This window comes from Mus musculus, chromosome 6 (genome assembly GCF_000001635.26).
Source record: "Mus musculus strain C57BL/6J chromosome 6, GRCm38.p6 C57BL/6J".
In the NCBI taxonomy this organism is placed as follows: Eukaryota; Metazoa; Chordata; class Mammalia; order Rodentia; family Muridae; genus Mus; species Mus musculus.
This window is the reverse complement of record NC_000072.6, coordinates 130,290,774-130,311,414: the sequence shown is the minus strand read 5'-3', so window position 1 is coordinate 130,311,414 and position 20,641 is coordinate 130,290,774. Positions and strand designations below refer to the sequence as shown.

Sequence of the window (20,641 nt, the reverse complement as noted above, 5' to 3'; positions counted from 1 at the left end):
AAGAAAACAAAATGCCATTTGTATATCTTATTAAACCTTCACAGCAACCCTATAAAGAAACAGGACTTCTGATGTACTGTGGTGAAAGAATATGTGAATGATGGGACTTACATGAAGTCACAAGTGCCTGGTTTGGTGTTTCCACGAATGACACCTCAGCTGGCAGACTCATGCTTCATGGGAAGCAAAAACTCAGGCCTTTTTAAGTGGCAATTTTATCTATATTTCATGCATGAATTAATGATGTATTTGGAATATATGTCCATAGTGCCCGTAAGTCAGTCAGCTGACTTCTTCAGAGTCTTTTCTGAGGAAAGCTGATATGGCACAAGCATCTGCCTGCACAGGGACACTGTGACCACTTTGTTCAACACTGCTGCTTCTCCACCCCACTACCCATGTACTCTGTGTGTATGTGTATGTGTGTATAAGTATGTGCGTGTTCATGTGCGTGTGCATGTGTGTGTGTGTGTGTGTGTGTGTGTAGTTTATAAATAGAATGATTCCCCCAGTGTGTGTGTGTGTGTGTGTGTGTGTGTGTGTGTGTGTGTGTGTGTGTTGTGTGTGTGTGTAGTTTATAAATAGAATGATTCCCCCAGGGTGAGGGGTTACAGACAAAAGTGACTAGCTGGAGGTGTTATGGAATCATCCACGCTCCATCCACAGAACTTTCATGACACTGTTGAGATGATGTAAAGTCTGTCATCTGTTTCAATGAAGGTCAGGTGCATGATAATGGCAGACTTGAGTGGTAACTCATACATATTTGTGTTAAAGTATCAAAAACTGGAATTTGAATTGTCTTAGTGGGTAAAAGCACTACAGCATAGCCTGATGACAGCCAAAAAATTGTTTCATTGAATTCTCTGTAGAAGAAAAAAGCTAACCCCCAAAGTTTTCCTCTGTATACCACATGGCTTGTATGCACTCAAACATTATTAAACATACACACATGAAACAATAATAATCAATATAAAAGTTCTTTTCATACATCTATAAAAATAAACAATTTAAGGAGACAGACCTTGGTCATATAAGAAGCAGGCAACACTGTCTATTGATAAGCACATGAATAGTTTATAAACTGGGAGAAAAGAAAATGGAGGTGGAGTGAAAGAAAGAACTAAAGAAGCCACTGAGTATTTATAATTCAAGGCTGGCTGGAATTTAGTTTAGTAATGGAAGAGAAAAGCAGGTGGTCCCCTCCTACCTACTCTATTAGGCATCAGGCTTGACAGTGTATCTTCAGTTCCTCTTCTAGTCTTGAGCCATCCACAATTTCCCAGTGTGTGGTTAATCACTGTCTCTTGAGTTAAAGAACAATTCAAATTGTTTTCATGAAAAACAAGCCAGCCAGTTGGAAAACCTACAATCAAATGAAAATAAAATTTTTGAAAGTTGTGAACATATTTTAAAATTGGTAAGCTCATAGCAATATACTATTGAAATCAAATAGTCTTTTACTTCCTCTCTTTATTCTGTTATTATTATCATTGTTTTTGTTACTATCATCATCATTTGTATTATTATTGTTGCTATTATGATTACTGTGGTGTATGAGGTCAAGACTCTGTACATGCCCTACCCTGAACTGTACCCTCAATCCCAGTGAAGTGTCTAATGTATCCAGCATGTGAATCATCACTAGAATGTGCAACTTCAGTAACAATGTTTCACAGCAAGGGTGTTCAAATAAGGTCTACTGATGCAAAATCCAGCTTTCACCTTAAAAGGAATAAATGATAGTGTGTTCTGGAAAAATTTTAAGAGATCATGGTTCCATGTTCAAATGTAGAACCAATTTCATAAAGTTTTGAGGTTTTGAAGGATGTAGAAAATCATAAATAAGGACAATTTTATTATACATTTGTTTGTACAACAGAGAGGTGATTGCAGAAAGATACAAGATTTGCCACAGGTCATCAGAAGACATTCTAAGCCTTCAGGTAAATGGATTTTAGTAGTCAGATATGTTCATAGATTTCATGAAGTTTTTATCTACTAATCAAAGGATGTTAGTTCTGACACAGGTTACTTAAAGGGCTAGAGTTAGCCTCTGGTAAGAAATAGTCTTATGACCCATGGCATGACATCAACCTCACCTTTCTGTACTTTAAATCAGCTGACTGAAACACCTTTTTAGCAGGAATTCTCATCACAAACCCAATGAAAAAATTCACAGAAGAAAAATCTCCTCATCTCATCTCTAAATATCAGTTGTGAATATTTTCATACTAACTGATAGATTGTAAATGAACTAGATATCATGTGATAATCTATATCAGGTATCTTAAAATATGTATCTCCTTGAATCCCATGATTTCATGCATAAAATATCTTTCTTAGTATTTTCTAAACAAAGGAACGAGTGAGGCAAGAGGACTGTTAGTGTGAGAGCAGCTTGTGATCCATAGCAAGTTATAACTATCTCAAAACAACAACCACCACCACCACCAAAAGAAAAAAAAATCAGAAGAAAACCAAACCGAGGCATGAGTCTATAGCCCAGGGAAAAAGTATTTGCTGAGCATGCTCATTGTCTTAGATTTGATACCCCAAACCACTTTATATTGAATGACATCACTGTTCACAGTCTATATTACCTATGATTAAAAATCTAGAACCATATACATGCAGACTTTACCAGTGGAAATGTGCCTTAAAGGCATTTCTAATAAACACTAGGATGCATTATCATGATTCAAAATCAAAAAATAAATATAAAATAGCAACATAATAGAAGATTTCCAAAAGTCGATTAAAAAATTGTGAGCAGACAAGTTTAAGTCCATCTTTTTCCCAATGGTTTTGCGAAAGACACAGGTTTTGCTCTCTGTGCAGGAATGCTAGTCTTTTCTGCCTTCAAATATCATGTATAGACATTTCTTTTGCAGCATCTGGCAAAATATTTTGCTTCTTTCCCTTGCCTTCAGACTCAGCTTTCAAAAGCAATTTCCTCTTTTTGATTTGGTCAAGAGGAGGGGCAGAAAACCATGAGATTGAGTGTTGCTCAGAGGAAATTTAGTTCTGCCTTTCTTCTTGGAGCCTCTAAGGGGATACAGACCAGGAAAGACCCACATTACCCCAACAGGGACATCCATTCCTTCTACCCACCTCACTTCAGCTAGAGTCACAGGTAACAATAGCTGCTTTTATTGTTTTTCTATCAAATGTTCAAATAAACTCTAGAGAATTTCATATGGTGTGACTTGAGAGCAGGATTGATGGGAGCCCTTTTGGCTGTGTTATATCAGGTTAAATCTGGCAGCATGTGAAAACTGTTATTCTGCACTGGTGATTTTCTTTCAGAGTATGTGGGAACTTGTGCGCTAAGAAATCAAGGTAGAGGAATCTATGGAGTTCATGACTCTTTAACTGGATTACATGTTTATATATTACCTATTTGAAAGATGTGATAATAGTATCCTGGTAAAGTGTGTCAGCGTGTAAATGTACTGCCTACTGAATAGCTGAGTTTGATCCCTGTAAATCAAAGAGAAGTAGAGTGGGAGAACTCACTTTGAAAATGTGTCTTTTGGACACATGCACATTGGCCTGTGCACACCCAAACTAAGAGCAATATTAATAAATAACCATGTGGAAAATGATTCTCAAATTGAAGGATGTCTTTTGTCAAGAAATAAGTCAAATGGTGAATCACTTCAGAAAACTTCATAAATTAAAAAATAGAAAAGAATGCTATTACAAGCGCAGCTTGTCTTTACTATCTGCTGGTTCTTAGCTCATTTATTAATGTAAGGGTAATGCCAATTACAATTGTTTACTCTTTGCTAATACATTGATATCTATTATCAGATTGTATCTTTTATGGGCATTAGATCATGTATGCTGCATAGTGAATTTTTTTTTCATATAACTTCCTCTTGCAACATTAGGTATGAGTTTGTTTTATGTGACATGACTGTGTAGATTTAAGATTGAAAAGTTGTATTGTATCCTCTATGCCTTTTTCTATTGCTCATGGGACCCCACTGGCAAAGTTCCCTTTCTACTTTCCTGGTTGCTTCAGTTACTAAAGATAACAAATCATTTCTGAAGACTTTGAGCCAGAAGCCTCAGATTGCCTTGCTTGGCCTGAATTATCCCACTCAGTAGGATCTTTTTGAATCCACTTACCTAGTCCAAGCATGGAGATGAATGTGTAGACTGTGGCCTGGTGGAGACGTTGGACATCTCAGCTGGCTGGGGCTTCAAACCAAGAGATATTTATGTGTCTTGAGTTACCTGCAGTAATGTCTGGAAAACTATGAGAGTCGTGTATTTAAAAAGGCTGAAATATCATTTATTATTATTTGTTTATCAAATGTGTAAATAATTTTAAAGCAACATTTTTTATTTATTCCTAAATCATTGACTCTGTTATTTGAAGAGATTGTTTATTTTTTTTCAATGATTTTCAGTGGTAGCACTTTTACCTAACATTTTTATGTGCTGAATATTTTGATCAAACAGGCTGTGTCCATAAGTATATTGCCATAGAAGTAAATTTTAATTCTTCCGTATTTCCTAGAAATTGCTGTTACTATTAGAAATATAATCGGTCATCAGTGGAAAGAGAGGTCCATTGGTCATGCAAACTTTATATGCCTCAGCACAGGGGAACACTAGGGCCAAGAAGTGGGAGTGAGTGCGTAGGGGCGTGGGGGATAGGAGGGTATGGGGGACTTTTGGAATAACACTGGAAATGTAAATGAAGAAAATACCTAATTAAAAAAAAGGAAAACAAAGACACGAAATATAAACAATTTTAACTCAAATCGGCAAATGTTTCTCACATGTAATGGAAATCGAGGTCAGTCCATGTTGCAGTGTTTGGATGATTAAGGAGTAAATCAAACCCCACCCTTTCCCAACCTTCTGTATCATCAGATCCAGGTGCATTCCAATAGGTTGGCACTTTAATGTTTTCTTTAGAAATCACTCAAGGACATATTTTAAAAGAAAACATACTCTACATCCTCCCAAGATGAGTGAGCAGGAGGTCACTTTCTCAGCTGTGAGATTCCATAAGTCTTCAGGGTTGCAGAACCGGGTGAGGCTTGAGGAGACAGGGAAGCCTCGAAAAGCTGGCCTCAGAGGTAAGTGCCTTAAGTGTCTAAAAACACTTTTTAAAAAATTGTACTTTAAATTTTTAGCAATTTAAAAATATTCCACTACCTTTTTTTTTTTTTTTTTGAAATGTATAGTGTTCCATTTCATCTGGGATTAGTTATGCATAAGGGTGAGAGAGAAGAAAAGAGTGTTAGTTGGAGGGTAATTAGCTACAAAATTGGTCAAAATTAAGATGAAAAAATAAAGCAATCAAGTTTTAAAATTAAAAAAAAAACAGAAAGAAAAATATAACCTTTCTGGTTTTTAGATGATTATTGGTAAGGGAATAAATCATATATACTGAGTAGAATAATGGGAATCTGAAAAAAAAATGAAATTACTTGAGAATCAAGGATAGATTAAACCATTAGGACACTAGTAGTAGTAGTAGTAGTAGTAGTAGTAGTAGTAGTAGTAGTAGTAGTAGTAGTATTTAGTCTAGTCAAGAAGAATTCTGAAATCTTTAAAGCTAACATAAAAACTAGTGTTTAAAAAACCATGAAATGTTTTAGAGAAATGAACTCCTAAGGACATGAAGCATTTATGCATTAGAAACAACACTTTAATCTGGCAGTGGTGGTCCATGCCTTTAATCCTAACAGTTGGGAGACAGAGGGAGGTTGATTTCTAAGATTGAGGCCAGCCTGGTCTACAGAGTGAGTTCCTGGATACCCAGGGCTACACAGAGAAACCCTATCTTGAAACCTTCCCCTAACCCCACCAGAAAAAAAAAAGATAAAAGAAAAGAAAAGAAAAGAAGAGAAGAGAAGAGAAGAGAAGAGAAGAGAAGAGAAGAGAAAAGAAAAGAAAAGAAAAGAAAAGAAAAGAAAAGAAAAGAAAAGAAAAGAAAAGAAAAGAAAAGAAAAGAAACAATACTCTCATGCAAGAAGAAAGTGGTTTTTTGGTTTGGTTTGGTTTTGGTTGTTTTTTTTTTTTTTTTTTTTTTTGAGACAGGGTTTCTCTGTATCGCCTGGCTGTCATGGAATTCACTCTTGTAGAACAGGCTAGCCTTAGGACTCAGAAATCCCCCTGTCTCTGCCTCCCAAGTGCTGGGATTAAAGGCATGAGCCACCACGCCAGCCTAAGAAGAAAGTGTTTTAATTGTTATTAACATCCAAACTTTCAACCTAACAGACAAACTAGGTTCTGAAAAGGCAAACAAAATCCTAAGGAAATGAAGCATATGCATTAGAAACAATGCTTTTATTCTTGAGGAAAGTATTTTAATAGTCATAAATATCAAAATATTTAATGTAACTAAGCAAAAACTGTTGTCAGAACAGAAGAGGAAGTTTCTTCCTGAGAATAAAGTTGCAGATGAAGAGAGAGGGGATAAGAGGATTAGTCTGTGTTGGAATGAGCAAACCCCAGTTTGAGTTCCCAAAAATATCAAGAATCATTTTGTTTATTACTGAAACTGAGGTAATGTCAAATTTTATCCATTTTAGTTGCTCTATACACATTGCCATAGCTGTGCTCCAAGATGAAATCTTTTTCTTTTTTGATATAATGGTAAACAAAGGCATGAGTTTCAGATTCTAAATGCCTTAGATACACCAAAATATTTAGTATTTAGTAGTTAGTAGTTGGACTACATGCCCTTGCTTGATATCTTATACTTGGATAGTATCCATACCTTGAGTGCCTTCTGTAGAATGCACTTTTGTTCCTATAGAATTGGGTGAGGGCACATGCCTGTCATCTAGCTCCTTCTAAGCTGGGTCAGGAGGATTCATTGTACAAGGCCAAGGCCTGGTTCAAAATTTTCTGAAACTTCATATTTGTAGGTTTTCTAGAGTCTGTATATTTTAGGTCAAAATCTGCAATTTTGAGTGTATTTTTTAGTCAGTTCATATGATAGACTTGTGCAAAATTTTCCCTTGTTTCCATGCTACACAAATTGTAATTTTGAGATGTGGTCTATTAATAGAGATTTTCTTGCTTTGTTTTGATGATTTAAGTGTGTTCAGTTCCCTTGCAGCTCATTGTGATAGCTCTCGGGATCCTCATTTCCCTTCGACTGGTAATTGTCTCAGTGCTTGTGACAAACAGTGAGTAATTGAGATACACCTTCTTTGACCTTCTGCCTAAAGAATAGCTTTAGAGGTGAACTAGGCAGAATAATGTTGTACATTATTCTGCCTACAATCAGGGGATGAGTCAGAATCTCTGGAGTTATTATATTTTTTTTCCTGACAAAATGCAGTGTTCTGTTCTCCATTTTACTTAATCTGTTAGCTCTGTGGATGTTGCCAGTTCCACTGTTCATTCTCATTTTTGGTCATGGCCCTTCTGAGGACTCGGTGATAGTCTACTTTGTGAGCTCAGGTGATTGTGGATCCAATGTAAACATTTTTTGAGAAAGAGCTGTGCAAAGAATTGATGGCCTTCTTTTTATAATTCTTCAATATATATTGAGGTCATGCTTAAGTAAGAAGATGTCATCTGTACAGAGAAATTAAAGGTTAAACTTAATTGAATTTCTCTACACTAACAGAGGAAATCACTTTCAGGTTCTGCTAAAACATAATTTTGTATGTGGATATATTGCATTACATATGCTCCAATAAGAATTGTGCCATTTCTTAATGTGTTTTATTAGTTCACATTTTCATAGTGTGTTATGTATTCACTGAATATTTTACTTAGGTAATTATTTGTAAATTTGTGCTGCAAATATGCAGTGAATAATAGATACTTCCACCATAATTTTATACAGCTATATGATTTGTTTTACAGTAAACTTAACTTAGTATCTGTTTTTATAGTGACTTAATTGAAGTGCTAATTAATAAATGTTAATGTACCAGTGAAAGTAATGGTATCTCTTGGGTGTCAAAATGAAGCTTTTACTCTAAACTTAAATTTCAGTATACACTTCTTATAAGCATTTTTGATATTATAACTGTGACTAACTTAGTTTTTCAGAATAGTTAACAAAAACATGAACTGCAGGAAACTCTAAACTGCCAAGATAAGTGCAGCACCACCACGCAAAGTGACATCAACTTGAAGGATGAACTGCTGAGAAATAAGTCTATAGAGTGTAGGCCAGGCACTGATCTTCTGGAATCCCTCAACAAGGAACAGAACAGATGGTACCGTGAAACCAAGACTTTTACAGATTCCTCACAGCACACAGGTATGTTGCATAGGAAGACCATGAATACAGAATTTTATCATTAACTTTTATTTGTTCTCTGGAAGCTTTGAAGTCTAACCAGCAGCTTAAGACACTGGTGATCTTTGGGTTCATTTGGGGGTTCCTCATTTCATGTAGAGATCTGGGAACTCAGAAGTCCATCTTTGGATTAGGAGAACCTTATAGTTTCTAAAAGTCAGGTTCTGTTTTGCACTCCTACTCTCCTATGGTGAGAAAATTAAAAAATCAGTACCGCTGAAATTTTTTAATTGTTTTGGTCCATGGGAACATCTCCAACTTTGTTGCTGACAGAATATGGAGGTTTTTAGTGTGTATTTATGAACTATTACACTAAAGTAGATTAGAGCATTTATTGGATGAACTTTTAAGAACAATTTGTGGGTGTGTGGGTGTGTGTATGTGTGTGTGTGCATATGAGAGAGAGAGAGAGAGAGAGAGAGAGAGAGAGAGAGAGAGAGAGAGAGAGAGAGAGAGAGACTATGTTTTCCATATGACATGCCTTGAGAGAGTTGGACTGATCGTAAATAAGGGACCATCCCTGGTGAAGACAAGTAAGGTTCCCCATTGTTTGTGCACATTGCAACTCTGTCAATGACAGTGTACTTGAGGCTGGTAAGATAAGAAGATTAATTGTCACAGGAACTTTTCTTAAACTTCAGTGTGACTTGTCATTTTATTTTAACTGACACAGTTTAGCAATCATCATTAGTTATTTTTAGAAGATTTGGAGATAACAAAGAGCTCTTGTATATAATACCAGCACTCTGTGATAGTAGGATAAGATGATTCTCATTGTGTTGGGATTCATATATTTAAAAATGCTACATTATAAAATTTGTTACAGGAAAAAAAAAAAACTCCAAAGGAACCTTTGAAGTATTCTAGACCCATGAAAAAGTTTTTGTCACATTAATTAAAAACCACTTAATTATTTGTAAAGAAAAATAATGAAATAATTTCTATAATTATGAGGTTGAAGAAGGAGGATTCTAACATTCAGAAATATTAGGACATCCCGGAAAATTCCAGGCCAGCCTGAGAGAAAAATGAAGGTTGGAAATAGAGTTACTTAATAGAATGTGGACATTCCCAGTCCCTCTCTAAACAAAATATTCATATTGAGGTGATCTTGCAACCCAAATTTCATGCATTTCAATGTATTCAACTTTAACATTTGAACATATGGGCACAACACTGAAGACATCAACATAATCAGGAGAAGAGCCAATCAACACCAAAACCTCTTTCATATGTCTCTTATTTCTCTCTATATTTTCTTCATATCATTTACACTTTAATTTCTATAGGTGTTAACAAAAGACCCATCTCCAAGGCAGAGGGGAAGGGTGAGTACAGGATTATCTTAGCTATATAGTAAGGTTAAAGTCAGCCTGGGTCACATAATTCCCTGTATTCTCTTTTCTTTTTTTATTTGATAATTTATTCATTTATATTTCAAATGCTATCCCCAAAGCCTCCTATGCTCTCCCCCACCCTACTCCCCAACCCACACACTCCTGCTTCCTGACCCTGGCATTCCCCTGTACTGGCACATCTGATCTTCGCAAGACCATTGGTAATATTATAGAGATATAGAAATATTTCTGGTGTCAATAATGAATGAATCAGTAGAGAAAATGTAGGACATACACACAAAAGAAAACTCTTTGTCCTTTATAGGGAAATGAATCAGCCTAGCATGGTGATGCAGGGGTCTACGGGCATCAGAAAATTTCAATTTCTGTGCCATGTGAAATTTTACTGTTTTCCAAAGGCTTAATAAATATATTGTTCTGATAACAGAACACCAGAAAACAATACATTTAACCATTTACCTTCTGTGTTGCAGGCAGAGGTTTTGAAAAATATTGGTTCTGTTATGGTATAAAATGTTATTATTTCGTCATGGACAGAAAAACGTGGAGTGGATGTAAACAGACCTGCCAGATTTCCAGCTTATCCCTTCTGAAGATAGACGATGAGGATGAACTGGTACTGCAGACTCTTACTTGGCCTTTTATTCTCTTAGACCCAGTCTCTAACCCTGAATAATGAGATACTGAATTCAGTTTTCTTTGTTTTTTTTTTTAACATTTGTATATTGTTTTCCTGTAATGTGAACAAAACTGTAAAGTAGAGACTGGTTTGTATAGAAACACTTCTATCTTTCAGGTTCCTCCCTTTCTCAGGAGTCTACAAGAGAGTCCCTCAGAAAGCATGTCTTTCCCAGATGAAGTTTAATCCTTTGGTACAGCATATTCTATTGTTGACAGTCATTTATCTCCTTAGAGTGCTAAGAAAACCCCCTCTGTCTAGGGTTTAATCGTGGAACATGGAAGTGAGGCAGTCTTAGATGAGAAATCAGATGGAAACAGGGAAAGTAGCTGAGCCCTGGGCCTGTTTGCAAAATGGGATTATATGAGAAATGTGGGATTATATAGTTTGACCTGTGAGTCCCAGGGTTATTTTCACTGAAACTATCCATAATCATTACTATACAGTATCATTATGTTCTGTAAAAAAGATATCCATCATTAGAAATGACAATTTAAAGAAAACAAAATTTCCAAGATTCTGACATTTCCTGTTTAATTTGGATATATGCCCAGGATAAACTGGGTCTTGGGGTAGAAATATTGCTAGTTTTATCAGAAACCAACAAAAGCACTTCCAAAGTGGTGGTGCAATTTTCTCTCCCATTAGAAATGGAGGAGTGTTCCTCTTGCCCCACATTCTTGCCAGCATGAGCTATCACTTGTTTTTTATCATAGTCATTCTGATTGGTGTAAGATAGCATCTCAAAGTTATTCTAATTTGTATTTCCCAGATGGGTAAATATTTTGAGCCTTTATTCATGTGCTTCTCATCTATTTGAGACTCCTCTGTTGAGAATTCTCTGTTTAGTTGAGGTGTAGAAGATACAACAGAAGAAATTGATTCTTTAGTCAAAGAAAATGCTAAATATAAAAAATTCATGACACAAAACAACCAGGAAATCTGGGATACCTTGAAAATATCTATCCTAGAATTAATAGGAATAGAGGAAGTTAAAGAGCCCAATTCTAAATTCACAAATATTTTCAACAAAATCATAGAAGCAAACATTCCAAACCTAAAGAAAGAGATGCCAATAAACATAGAAGGTTTTAGAACCCCAATTAGACTGGGCCAGAAAAGAAAATCCTCCCATCATATAATAATCAAAATACAAAATCTCCAGAGGAAAGAAAGAATATTAAAAGCAACAAGGTAAAAATGGTAGCTAACATACAAAGGCATAACGACCAGAATTTTACCCAACTTCTCCATAGACTCAAAAAGTGAAAATAGTCTGGGCAGATTTCTTCCAACTTATGACAAACCGTAATTGACAATGTAGCCTATTGTACCCAGTAAAACTCTCAATCACCATAGATGTAGAAAAGAAAATATTTTAAGACAAATCCAAATTCAAACGATATCTATCCACAAATCCAGCTATATAGAAAATACAAGAAGGAAAAATTCAACCTAACATGATAAATAATGGTATACAGGAAAACACAGTAGATAAGTAAATTCATACCAGCAAAAATGAGGAAATCACACAGAAGCACACACACACACACACACACACACACACACACACACACACAAAGAGAGAGAGAGAGAGAGAGAGAGAGAGAGAGAGAGAGAGAGAGAACATTTAAATTTAAACACATTCATATTTTAAAATATAATTACTCAATTAATTAGGCATAAAGTCGTTCAAGTGTCACATGTAAAATACACTAAATACTGGCAAATATCTCCATATATCCTCAGTACTGTCACTTCTGCATCCTTCCCGGAGCATGGATCTTAATGCACAGTGTTTTACAGAGCAATGTTCATCTTTATAAATCTTCTTTGAAGACAGGGCATTAATTCCCAAACGAACACTTTGCAAATTCTTATGAAGTACTCCAGAATTCACATTTAACTAATTTCATAGAGTATTAGAAGTTCTTTAATGATCTATAAATTTTTATGGGCCTTGAGCAGGAAGATTATGTGTTCAAGGATAGGCTAGGTTTGTAGAGAGTCTAGGTCTAAGAAACATAGTCACAAATAATGCCATAAACACAGTATCTCAGGACACCTGGAGGTTTTATTTTAAATAACTCATTGAACTGACAGAGTTTTGATTTAAATGTGCTTTAGTAGGAATCCACTTTAGAAAATGAACACAGTGAAACTGAGCAGTGGAAGGATAGGACAGCAGAGAATGACACGGGAATGCTGGGAAATTTCCCTTCTTGTTCTCTCTAATCAGATAGAAATTTTATTGTAAGGTCTGTTGTTTCCATTACAGAAGTTCCTTCAGAACCTGGCTCCTTCAGGCATTTCCTGGATTGGATTTTCATATGACAATAAGAGAAAAGATTGGGTATGGATTGACAATGGCCCATCTAAACTGTGAGTTTCTGAGCCTTTCAGACTCTAACACTGGTGTGTGAATTGGGAGGATTGTGTGCAAAGCCTTTTCTCTCATTTCACATGGCTTTCCTCATTTTCAATGGAGCTCAGGGCTAAGGACAAGTAGCATAAGACAGAGTCTGAACAAGCATTACCGTGGGAAGATGTATAGTCTAGGAGATAACCAAAAGAGACTTAATACTGCATACATCTCAGGTCTTTGTCTTCTAAGTTGCAAAGGCCCCTAGAAAGTAAACAACTTGAGATGATGTGAAGTGATTGAATGATCATGACAGATACATTGAGTCTTTCAGACATTCATGTGACACTTCTATTGTTGTTCAATTACATAATTATTGATTACTTAAAAATATAAGAAATGTTTATGTATACATACATATGTATGCCTCCCTTCCATTTCCAGGTTTTTTGCAGACTCCAAGTTTTATGTTTATTTATAATATTGTAGAAAACTCTTCACTGATTCTCTTTGTTAATATTATTTGTTTTTCTTCAGTACTTCACATATATAAAATAAAATGGGATCGTGTCATCCCCACTTTGCCCTAATGGCTACCTCTGCATCAGCTCTAACATGTGCCCTGCTAACTCATGTCTTGTAATTATAGTGCATGGTTATAGGTCATGCACTGGAGCAAAGCAACTCAGCAGTGGATATATTATAAAAAAGGAATGAATCTCTTCTTTCCAGCCTTTATCAACTTAGAAAACTTGTTAGTCAAGATGTAACATGTCGTGCCCATCTTTATGGAAATCATCTTGTCCAGAGACTGCATTTAACAGAGCCTTTTCCCTTCTCTGGTGCCTACATTCTATTTCCTCTTTGATGTTGTTCCCTGAGCCTTGCTGATAGTATGGAGGGGAAGAAGTTGATGTAGATGTCTTCTTTAGGGCTGAGCACAAAATGCTTCTCCTAAGCATTTTGACCAATTTCCTCCTCTCTTCACTGACTTCTACCCACTGTTAAAGAATCTGCTTTGATGGAGGTTGAGAGAAACCCAGGTTTAGGCCCAAACTATGAAGGTTAAGAAGGCAATTTAACTTCATGGTCTTCAGCACCATTTTCTCCACTTAGGAAGTACGACATTTTATACAACATAAATCCATAACAGTTTTCTTGAAAACAAGTCTATTATGTAAAAGTTGATTTTGACACAGACATATCAAAAAATTGAATTCAAGAAGTATGTTTTGTCTGCTGAAGTACAAATAATAGTGTGAAACCTCTAAGGACTTTATCTAGTCCTACTCATTCTATTTTTTAGAATCCCATGGTGATTAGCAATTTATGATATTGTTTATTAGAAGCTTTATGTTATTGATGGCCCATGAAAACATGTAAAGGGTGTGAAGCCTGAGAAAGCCTGTCAAGGTGTGAAGTGGGAGCGTTTGCCAGGCATTTGGGCAGGCAGTATTTACACCAGCCCTTCATAGTGACAGGGCATCACTTCCCCAGGCCAAATTGTGCCACCCCCTCTCCCTGTTCCTCTAGTGCATGTCTGACTGATAGTTGTGCATGATGTTTGCCAAGATGGGAATAAAAACTGAAGGACAGGAAAATGACACTTGTCAGCACATGAAATGGCAGGGTACAGAGGAGAGCTGGCCCATCAATATTTCTTTAAAGCCTGGAACTAGATAAATGAAAGTTTGTACTAACATGCCTTAAAAATATGGTTGACCCCAACAACCCACTATTTCTTTAGCTATTACTTATTTTACTTTGCCTTGTTTTTTTACTTTTCACACAGAGCTACATTTTTGTTTTGTTTTAGGTTTATTTCTTTTATCTTGTAACTTGCCGGTTCTTTTAAGCTGTGTCAGCAACAGTAACCAATGCCTTTCTGCTCCTTAGCTTCCACAAGACAAGCCAGCGTCACCTGGGAAGCCTTCTAGGTGTTTCTGTACACCGTGAGAGGTGTTTTAAAGCTCCCACTCTATGCTTTGTAGAATTAGGGCCTGCCCGTGCAATCCAGTTGCCACTCTCTGGGTAAAACTATTGATGCTTTGGGGTATTTGTGTCACCTGTGGATGGTTGCTGTGTGCCATCCAGTGTGACTGTTGCTGCTGGTGACTGTGAAGGTGCTTTGTCCTCTACTGCTGTTGGATTGCTTAGTCGCTTATTTTTTCCATCAGTAATCCCACGCTCTGATTAGCACTGGCTCAGCTTTAACTGTCTCCTCAGCCAATCAGATGTTAAAGACCATAAGGGTCCTTATTTGTCCTTGTGCATCTATTAAACCTTGATCAGGGTTTCTAGAATGGCTGCAGTAGATTTTGAAAACAGACTTACCTTTATCGATTTGGGGTCCCACAGAGATCCAGTTCACAGGTACTTGTTGGACTCTAATACAACTGACCATTGAAAAGTGAACAAAGGCTTATTGTTTTGTAACAGTGTCCAGTGAGCCCTGACATTTCAATTGAAACATGAATTGTCATTACAACTCAATGCAAATTCAACAGTTGTATTTGGAGTTACATTATTTTAACAGTAAATTTATTTAATGGAAAAAAAAAATACAATTTAATTCCTGAGTACATAGCAGAGTACTGTAGCTAATTGCAACCTAGGTTCTATGAACTTCCCAATCTCAAACTTTTGATTTGAATTCCAAAACCAAACATGTTTTCCTGTGGTAAAGTCCACAGCTCCAATAAGAAAGCATCTATTTATCCTGTAACAATAGTAACACTGGGCACATCTGCCTGTTCTGCAGCAGATCAGCATTTCAGGATGCAGTGTCCAGTGCACGATAGGATTATTCATAAATTTCCTTTCCTGCAAAATGCAAAGCACCTAATAACCTGTAGAAAGCCATCCCTGGTGAAGACATTTCCTTATTGGCTTGAGGTTAATTTATCTATGTTTCGATGTTAATGTGTGGAAAATATTCAGCAATAAGGCCTTACCATATAGTTATGTGAAGTAACCAAAGAGAGTAACAATAACCTTTGCTATGTAGGAGACCCCTATTGTCTCTCTGACTAGTAAGTCAAACCTCTGGAGGAATCCTAGGCTTTGCACTTTGGTTTTCTTTTAAAATCATATCTTCCGGAGCTGTAACTCTTCTTTGAAGTTAAATCATTTATTTATTTATTTATTTATTTATTTATTTATTTATGACTCTCTCATCTTTCTTTCTTTCTTTCTTTCTTTCTTTCTTTCTCTTCTTTCTTTCTTTCTTTCTTTCTTTCTTTCTTTCTTTCTTTCTTTCTTTCTTTCTTTCTTTCTTTCTTTCTTTCTGATTCTCGAATCAATTTTTACAGTCCAGTCTTTATGCCCCTCCTGATCTGCCATCTGGCTGCTCCTCATGCCACACCTCCTCCCACAGTCTCCAAGAGGATGTCCACACCCACCCCACTTACATCACCAGACCTTCTTACTATTTGGGTCCTCTTGTCTTTCTAGGGTTAGGTGCATTTTCCCTCACTGAGGTCAGACCAGGCAGCTTCTGCTGTATATTTGTAGGGGGCTTCAGAACAGCTTATTTATGCTGAATGGTTGTTGTCTCAGTGACTGAGTGATCTCAAGGATCGAGGTTAGTTAGGTGGTTGGCCTCAGATTCTTCCAGCTTTTCCCTAATTCCACCTCAAAGGTCCTTGGCTTCTATCTATTGCTTGGGTGTTAGTATCTGCATCCTACTCTTTTAGCTGCTTGTCAAAATTTTATTTTTAGTTACTTTTTTCATATAATATATTTTGATCCTGTACTTTTCCCTCAAAATACACCTTGTACAGTCCTACCTTCCTACCAACTCAAATTCATGTTACTTCTCCCTCTCCCCCAAGCAAAAATAACAAAAATAAAAAACAAAAAAATAAATAAAATCAATCAATCAAGGAAACAAAAGCCCAATAAGAAAAAAAAAATGTGCCCCCAACAAACAAACAAAGAAACACACAGACAAACCACATTAAAGAAAACCCAAATTAAAGAACAACAACAACAACAAAACATAAACCTCCAAATCATTAAGAACACATGGAATGTGTTTTGTGTTGGTCAACTATAAGCTTATAACTCTTGGGTTTCCATAAGACCTTCTACACAGCCAGGCATGTTTTTAGCTGTTTTGCTGATGGTCAATTTCCTTTTACAAAGACAAATTTTAAGAAATCACCTTATAATTCTGTGTATCCTTTAATAACTTTCCTAAGTATTTATATGTTAAGATGTTTTAATATAATTTAAAAATAAATGTAATTTTTATTATTTTGTTGTTATTTTTGTGTTAAGGGTTCATCTTATCCTGCCTGTCCTTGAATTCATTATCCACATGTCTGCATTTCTCTGATGTTGGGACTATGGACAGGGGTATCTTGTTATCTATTTTCACTTGAAAGATGTCCATCATGCCTATTTTGCATGTGAAAGTTTTTAATTCTGTTGTCTGTTTTTATTTTGTTTTCCCCTGGTACAAATAGCAGCTTCATCTGTAGAATGGATGTCATTGCTCACGTTCTGAGGATTCATTCTCTGTTTCTCAAGTGACACAGAAACAAATATATAATCCTGAAAAATAATACACAGCTTGTTTTCACTAGGATCAACCATTTAAAAATCCACTGCTTTGACAGCACACTTAATTGCTAATAAGTAATTTTAGGTTTCTATACGTTAGTTGGGTTAGTGTTTGTTACCTTTTATACATAGTATAATGTATACATTTAAAATTCATTTATTTGCTGTAAGATATGTGTTTAGAATTAATGATTAGTTGCTTGAGCAGTTATAGCTTCTTATACAAACTTTTGTATTCTACACACATCCAATCTCTTTTGTATTCATTTGATAAAAGTTGAAATCTCACAGATACATTCTCTGTAGCCAGCTGCTTATGTAAGCTCAAGACTTACAATCATACAAGTGTATGAATTTGTGGGCAGCCTAGGTTTCATAGTATGTTTGATGTCACCGTGTGCTACAGAGTTAGATTCTATGTCTTAGGAAGCCTAATAATAATGATGATAATGATAATAATACTAAAGCTGTCTAGAACAGAAATACTTTCAAGGGTGAAGCAATATAATGTGTAGCATCCTACTAAGCCTCAATTATTCAATATGTATCCAGTAATAAGTTTTTGTCCATAACCCACATTATTTGCAATGGTTAGTGTTCTGGATCGTACCACTATCAATATATCTTTAAATTCAGAATCATACAGTGGATTCACATGTAATGTCCTTAAGTTGTGAAATAGTTTGGCTCATTGTCTGACAATTAAATTCAAAAATCCAAGCCTTGAAGTTGAGTCTGCATATAAATGCATCCACTGGAAGTCATGAAAATATGAGTTTTTATAATTATGCACATATTTTCAGCACCATTCTACAAACTAGTTTTATATCCACTTGATAGAAGTCACCTGAGAGGAAGAAATTGAGAAAGTTCCTCAACGATGGGCAATAATGTGGAAGTTTAAGCAAAACAAATCCTTTCTTTTCCCAAATTGCTTGGGTCATGGTGTTTCATCACAGTAATAGACACCATCAAACTAAAACAGAGCAATTTTTTCACCTTCCAAATTTCTTTTCTGCACCCTCATCTGATCCCAGGCAAGCAGGCATGTGCTTTCTTGTACTGTAACTGAGTAAGGCCTAGTGCAGCGCATTCTGTACTATGTACAGATTTGTGTTTGCTTCTATTTCTCTGCATCTTCCACGGTTATCATTTTTTCTATGATGTTTTAGCTAACTCAAGATTTTTTTTCTTAGGTCAGTGTTCTCAGTCTTACAAAACACTTTTTATTTCTGAGACAGTGTTTCTCTGTGTAGCCCTGGCCTTCCTGGAACTCATTCTGTACACCAGGCTGGTCTAGAAATCAGAAATCTGCCTCCCTCTGCCTCCCGAGTGCTGGGATTAAAGAAGTGAGCCATCAATGCCAGACACAAAGCACTTTTGTATTGCACTAATATTCCACAATGTTCTTCTATCACATATGAACACATGTTTCCAAATTTTGATAATTATGAATATTTGAAATTTATAAAACTTGTCATGTGAATTCATGTCTGAATCACTGTGTGCATATAAATTTTAATTCTTTTTAGTCATTATCTTTTATGAACTGCAATCTTCTGGTTCTTTCTTAGTTTTGCCTTTACTCAACATTCACACATGATTCCTTAACTGTGCCTACCAGATTGTCTTATAACTATTTCATGTGCATATCCATTCCTAATGTATTTTACCTGCTATGCCTATGCTCAAAACAACACTTGGTTTAAATTTTATTTCTTATTACTTTTACATCCCTAATTATGTTAAGTATCAATATTCAATTTCTCCTCATCTTAAACCCAAAGTTCAAAGAGAGTGATATATTTTGCTAACGACTGGTCCCTTTGAAATCTCATTCCCATGTAGTAATGGTGGCTTTCATTTTCTTCCCTTCTTTGGAAGAGTGTCATTAACTGAGATAAGCCTAAAGCTCCCTGTATATGGAAGGTTAGCACTGAACCTTGAATCCTCCTACCTTCAATTCTAAAATCCTGGGACTACAATTGTGTCCACTAGTCCTAGATAAATCTAACATTGAAGATCTTCATTTTGAGTGTGTTCTTTAGTCAGATTTCTCTATTAGGGAAAAACAATGGCTGCATTACTTCTCTGAAAATGTGAGGTTTGATCCAACCCCTGCTAATATATCAGCCTGAGTAGAAATATGATGTATATTGGTTTATAAAAGAAGATCTTATTTATTAAATACTTATGCTTTGACTTCTACTTATTCTACATAGCCAAGGCTGTCTGAGAACTCACAGTCCTTCTGTGTCAGCATATGGCCTAATTTGCTCTCGGTTCTAATTATTTTTTTTATCTTGCAGCATCTAAACAAAATTAAAACGTTATTTATGTCTTGTAATGTATCATCCTGCAAAGTGCCATGTTTCTGTGAAGGTCCATTAGCTAGGATGTAGGGAATGAGAGGGGAAAACAATCCAAAAGTATAGTTACAAGCTTTCATCTGTGATTGTGTTTCAAATTTTCCCTTTCTCCTTACACCATGAGCATATAAGACTGTGTTCTGTGTGATATACATATGGTTTTACTTTTATCCTAGCATTTATATCAACAATTGGGAGAGCAGGTTCAGCATAAAATAACTTCCTGGAAATATTGAAAGTCAGTTTTCTCACTGACAAAAAATTGCGAGTACAATAAAAGATGGGGATTTTTGTGTGTGTATGTGACAGATATCACTTCATTTTAATGAACTTACACAAAGAAACATATTCCAGTGCTAAAATTATGATTAATAGGTTAAATATTCTGTCTTCTTTAGTGAATAGAATTTTTTTAAATCATGACATTTCAGTGAATGATCAAAGTTAAAGAGTTGCCCCTTGTTATTTTTATTTTTCAGTGCCTTGAACACAACGAAATATAATATAAGAGATGGATTATGTATGTCGTTATCTAAAACAAGACTAGACAATGGGGACTGTGGTAAATCATACATCTGTATTTGTGGTAAGAGACTGGATAAATTCCCTCATTGACTCTCCAATGAGTGGAAAAGGTAAAAAAAAAATGAAATTTTTTGACTCTCATTTGTTTCCTGTAATAATTCATGATTCCTTACAAACAAGTGTTTTGACCATTGGACTTATTGCAGTGCAAAGAGAGAGACAATCTGGAAGATTTTGGGAATGTTCTCTGAAAAATGACATGACAGAGCAGAGGACATCTTCCTTCCTTGTGGAGACTGGACAGATCTACTCTGGTCCCCCAAAGCTTGGATGAATCTGATTTATTTGTTTGCATAAACTCCAATAAAAGTAAATAAAGAACCTTAATAACTAGACTGAGTCTTACTTTTTTCTCTTCCTTCCTTTTTCCTCTCTCTTTCTTTATTTCTCTCTCTTTCTTTCTTCCTTCCTTTCTTTCTTTCTTTCTTT

At 35.8% G+C, this 20,641-nt stretch overlaps 1 pseudogene across 1 annotated transcript; it reads left to right on the top strand.

The window, feature by feature from the left end:
• Positions 1–4,982: 4,982 nt before the first annotated feature.
• On the top strand, positions 4,983–20,254 carry Klra13-ps (killer cell lectin-like receptor subfamily A, member 13, pseudogene; annotated as a pseudogene). Its single transcript, NR_033451.1, has 6 exons — positions 4,983–5,099; positions 7,083–7,163; positions 8,033–8,254; positions 10,125–10,267; positions 12,609–12,712; positions 20,107–20,254. The product of NR_033451.1 is annotated as a killer cell lectin-like receptor subfamily A, member 13, pseudogene (transcript).
• The last annotated feature ends 387 nt before the right edge of the window (positions 20,255–20,641 follow it).